Raw genomic sequence first — 6,000 nt, forward strand, 5'->3', positions numbered from 1 at the left:
AGGAAGGCTCAGTACCGGGGATCAGAATCTTTACAAAGCATACACAGACATCTGAAGTTGTGACTCAAACCTAAGACCATAATCAAGCTGCTCTTGAAGAAAATTTAAAGCATACAATTTAGTGTTTCTTATTGCTAAACTCCAGGAAGACATGGGGGATTGGTTCAGTTTTTTTGATCAAAGATTTGTGCTAGATCCCATCTGGTAGACTTGGGTCTCAACCACAGCAGCTGTTAAGTTCTCCCTGTGTCCACAAGATGCCCAGGCAGAGATTTGGTTGCAGAGGCACATGCCACTATTATATTGCATTTCGGGACTGTTCTGCATATGTGCAAATGTAGTTTTTAGTCTGGCTTGGATTTGCGAAGTGGGAGTGAGTTCAGCATCTTTAATCTGCCTCTTCCTCATAACAGAGGCTTAGCCCACTCTTCCCTCCTGCAAATGAACCCCTTGGTTCCTCTTGCCAGCTTTTGCCCTAGGACACCTGGAGCTTTTGTTATCACCCCATCGCTGTGGTGTTGCATTATAGTAACAATCCTGGCAGGAGCACAGTTGCTTTGTGGGAGCTCTGATTTCCATAGTAACAGAAGCAGGAGTTTGCCAAGGCAGATGGTTGCTTGCAACAGCAGCAGCAGGTAGCCTTTCCTCATTGTCAGAGAGTGATGGGGCCTGGCTTTCTGGGTGGGAGCAAGGTAACAGAGGATAGAAATACCATTTACTAGCGAGGTTTGGGCTAAGCCCAGAGCCTGTCCTGACTACATGCTGTTTCCTCTGGAAATCGTCTCAGGGGTCTCAGAACACCTATGGGGTCCTTGGAAGCTTGAGCATGGAGCATTTCATTGCACTGTACTTTTTCAGCCCTTTCTGTATTATCTATTAAGAGGCTGACATCATGGACAGGATGCTGTGCTAAATGGACATCTGGTCTGACCCCACAAGGCAGTTCTTGCTCCTCTCTACTCCTGATCTCATTATTATCTGATAAGATGGTTATGTGAAATGGCACCCACAGACCAGGTTTTGTTACATCTATCACTTGATAACTGTGATCTTGATTGCTTTGGTGAATAGATGTTCAGATATAAGAAAGTTCTTAAACTGGGGGCATTTAAAGGAAGACAATGGAGTGGTGATGGCTGGTATGTCAAGTAGCGGACATATCATTGGTGTATGTTTTCTTGGTCATGAAGACTGTTTAAGTAAGTTGTCCTAAGTAGTACTAATCCATTACAAGCGCTACTATTCACATTCATGTTCCTTTTGGAACAAATTCATGTTACAGCATCTCTCCTAGGTCAATGATGGCCAACTGGCAGCTCATTAGCCAAATCTGCCCCCAAAACAATTTTAAGTGGTCTTCCATCATTCATCTGCAATCTGTTGTATGGAGACATACACTTTCCTCTTAACATAACAATAAATCCACTTCTTTTCCATAATCTGTGTTTGGGGAGAGGAAGGGGGCATGGTAGGGAAGAAAAGTAGACTGTAGCAAGCAAAGCCCTGGGTGCTCTTTCTTACCCAACAGTTTAGGGGACTTTGGGCAGAGGGGCCTGTGGCAGCAGGCCTTCTCCCCTTGCCTCACCCCTCTGCAGTTGCACTAGAAAGCATCCCACCACAGCATGAATCATGCATCAGAGTTGTCCAGCTGCTCTGTTTTTCCACCTGGCCATGAAACATCAACCAGTAGTGATGGCTATTTTGAAGTGAACATCATTTTAACTCAGCTTTGTTGTCATTGTTGTTCAGCCATGTCCGGCTCTTCATGACCCCATGGACCTTAGCATGCCAGGCCTTCCAGTCCTGCGCACTCTCCCGGAGCATGCTCAAGTCCATATTCATTGCATCAGTGATGCTATCTAGCCATCTCATCCTCTGCCGTCCCCTTCTCCTTTTGCCTTCAATCTTTCCCAGCATCAGGGTCTTTTCCAGTGACTTTTCTCTTCGCATTAGGTAGCCAAAATATTTGAGCTTCAGCTTCAGCATCTGACCTTCCAATGAGCAGTCAGGGTTGATTTCCTTTAGGATGGACTGACTGGACCTCCTTGCAGTCCAGGGGACTTGTAAGAGTCCTGATTGGCTGGTGGTGATGCAAACAGTCCCAGAATGGGTCACCTTGAAAACTCATTGTGATCTCACAACCTCGTGGGCAGCCTGTGCCAATGAAATAAGTCCACCTATGTGCCTGTTTTGCTTGGCAGGTTACAGGCTAATGAGCTATGCTTAGACAACATAAATGGTAGAAGCTACATCTGCTACACATTTGGCAGGCCTACTATGGCAGACTTGGGCAAAGGACTGCATTTTGATGGCAGTTCTTAGTTTGTACAGTGTTACTATATACATCTGTGGGAATATTATACTGGATTGAGAAGACTACCTTATACCCATGGGAACCCATTCCAGGCACACATTAGAAAGCTGTCCTAGAGCTTATTTTGGCGGTAGGTTCCTGGGATGCCGTCCAGGTTAGGGATGTTCTTGAATTGTGATGTGAGCTTCCCTCAGCCATTTTGGCCGTGGTATATCCTTTGTACTTGGTTGGATTGGTCCAGTAGGAGTTACTACCTGCTCCTTTCCTATCCTTTTTTTTCACTTTACCATAGTGCCAGTATAAACATATAGAACCTGCAGACAAAGGAAGTCCCTGGAAAAAAAGCATGTGTCAGTCCATGTAATGACCCGCTCTTAATCCTGCAAAGAATCTGGAAGCAGAAGCCCCAGTAAGTTGCAGGATAAAAACGCTGGTGTGGAGAAGCCCTAGGCGTCAACCCACAATCACTTGTTTTCACAGGGGGTTCCCCAGTCATGTGCATGGCCATATGGCCCTCATCTCTTTCTTGCTTAGGAGAATCCTAGCAATAGTGCCAGCTTGAAGGACATTCACACAAGCCCGCCCTTTCCCCTTCTTAAACTTTACCATAAAGGCAGCAGTCTCATTTCTCGTGCGTATGCTAAAGACCTGGAAGCCTCTATTACAACCATCTTTCTTCATTTATTGAACGAATCAAACCTTAAATACTGCCCCCATAACGAGCAGCATTTTTTTCCATCCTAGTACTGCCAAGAGAGAGTGGGGCTCTCCTGAAATTGTTCTGCCTAAAGAGACAAAGGGCAGAACCAGAGGGTTCCCAAACGCTGTGCTCCTTTCATCATGGAGGAGCAGAGGGACACTTGCAGGGGAGAAGTGGGAAGCCGAAGGGGTGGGGTGGAGTGCTTAACCCATCTGCCATCTATACATTCTTGTGCATAAGTATTCCTCCAGCACTTTTAAATGGTTTTGGCTCCAGCCAGGCTCTAAAACCTGAGACAGCCCAGCAAGGAGTTGGAAATCTCTTCAGAACACCATTTACAAGAAAGAACCAGCAGGGGTGGGAGGGGTTAAGCCTCATGTAGAAACGTCCCTAGGGCTTAATTTAAACTTTGGCTATGTATTAGAATGCATCAGACCAGGCCTTGTCGTGTTCAAAATATTATTCCATCATAGCCTGTCTGCAAAGAACATGTAGGTTTGTTTTTCGAGTGTGGATTTTTATGTAGCGAAAATGGCATCATCCACACACAAGAGGCACGTTTCACCGGGCCTGGGGGAAGAAATCTTGAGTGGAAAAATCCTTGCAGACAAATCCCCCCCACCCCCAGCAGCCCTGAATATGGTCAGGGTGTCTAGAATGCCAATTTGATTGTTGGGCAAGGGGGAATGGAAAGTTAGGGAATTAATGGAATGTCCTGGAAGGCTGAATCCCTGAACAGGATCACACTCCATATTGCAGCATTTTGTTGAAGGCCCCACTTGTACATTCTATTTCTGAACTACAGCACAGTGGGCTCGCCATTGCGTAACCAAGTTGGCAGCACCCACTTACCAGAGGGAAGTCTCGGTGTGCTGGGGAAACCCCCTGAAGGTAAGTTTGCAGAACTTAATATAATTTAAGGGAAAAAATTATAATTTAAGGGGAAAAAAAAACTGAAGGGTGTGTGTGTAGGGAAGAACCTGTAGAAATGCTCAATAGCACAGAATGTAGGGATGCTGAGAGACAGAAAAATGACAATGGGCCAGGAGGGTGAATGAAATGGAGTGGCTAGAAAGGAGGAAGGAGGAAGACACATAGAGATAAAAAGGGTGCATAGAGAACACACCCATTGTATGGACAGGTCATTCCCTGATTCACACTGAGCTTTTAAAACATCCCCAGGGACAGAAGTGACTGCTGACCATAGAAATCAAAGGAGAAATCCAAGATATTTATGTAGCTGGGATTGGGCACCAGCCCCCCCCCCCCCCCCGCTAAAGTTAGCAACAAAGAGAAGAATCCCTCCTTTTTCTAACTCAGTCCTTATTTGGTGTGAAACATTTAAAAAAAATCCCGCTAATGCAAATTCCAAAGCAGATGCAGTTCATTCTCCATATTGCAGATTGGAAGGGGCTGTGGCTGGGAGAAAATGGCTTATGACATCGCTTCGATATAGTTCACACTGAATATTGCAGGTCAGGCTCTGAGTGGTTTACAGCAACCCTGCAGTGTTGCCACTGGTATAAGACCCCTAATGCAGGTTGGGCTGAAGCTGAGATAATACAATGACCCTGCAGTGTTATCACTTACTTTTCTTCCTACATTGCTGAGAGAGTAGAATACATCAACTTGCAGTGTAGTTTACTGCTATACCCCTATTGCAGGCTGAAAGACTGTGCTGAGTAGCTTACACCAGCCCTGCAATATAGTCCATACTGCAGGTCAGAGGTGGGGCTGAAGTTGGTTTGGATTCCCAGTTAACCCCCCCCCCCCCAAATAGGCTGCAGTAAAGGCCAATCTACTCAAATTACCTTTTCAGCACTCCTCCCAGGCCAAATCACGCACTCAGTTGCATCCTATTCCATTGACTTGCATACAGACTGGTTGCACTTTTAAATGTTCAATTTTTTTAAAAAAATATTGTGAATGAAATAAGACTCCAATTAGATCATGGACTTCTGTTTTCGATGCTGTTAGTTTTTCAACCCTCTCAGCCACAGGCTCGAGTGACACACGCCCACCAGGGATACACTCTGGGTGCTTTCAGATGGAGGGCTCCTAGCACCAACCGCTAGAAGGCATCATGCAGCTATTCCATCCTTTTTTACTTAACGGATTTTCTGCAGTAAGAAAAAAGTGGGAAGAAGTGGTGGAAAAACACCGGAGGGTTAAGAGTAGGAAGACATTGTCATCTGGACCCACCTATAAAATTCCATGAATAAGCAAGGCGATGGCATCAGAAAAGCCTCGTCTGGAACTTCCCTGCAACATTCTGTTGCTGAGCCCTACTTGTATATAATAAGGGAACTCAATTGGCCAAGTGCAAATCCTTATGTAGCCAAAAGGGCACCATCCATGCACAAATGAGAGGTACCAGCAGGTTTGCAGAGGCGGGGTGGAACCCCAAGGTTTGCAGAAGTACAAAAAATCTTTAGGGGAAAAAACTCCTGTGGGTAGAAAACCTTCCAAACAGTCAAATGTGCATTGAGCATGCTTGGTGGCCATGTATGCTGAATGCCTGGGGAGGGGGGAATGGAACGGTGTAGCTTGAAAGGGGACATGGCTGGCTGCAAGTCTGAACAGGAGCAGTTCACAAAGAAACATTTTGTTACAGGTTCCACTTGCCATAGTTTAATGTTGGTTGACTATGAGATTCTTTTAAACATACACAGGCAAGCAGTAAGAGGAAAAGGAGGATAGTTGTTATACACAGGACTGCTGCTTTTTGCCCCCTCGATGCCTTCCATCCCACTCCACTTGTGGATTACGCTTCTAAAAGGCCCACCTCCCTTGGGAAGATAAACCTTGGCCTGGTAATGGATTGGTTTGATTTTTTAAAAAAGATCAAACGGACCCAAACTACTTGAGCTTTTATTCTCAGTACCACTGGGGCCTTGGTATCTTGTCAGCCAAAAGCAAAAGGAGATTCCCGGAACCCTGATAAGCTCTGCAACGGCTGCCTTTTCATCACTCTGCGTAAACATGT

Source organism: Heloderma suspectum, chromosome 1 (genome assembly GCF_057233095.1).
Source record: "Heloderma suspectum isolate Gila_16-S chromosome 1, 16-S_ref, whole genome shotgun sequence".
NCBI classification, from domain to species: domain Eukaryota; kingdom Metazoa; phylum Chordata; class Lepidosauria; order Squamata; family Helodermatidae; genus Heloderma; species Heloderma suspectum.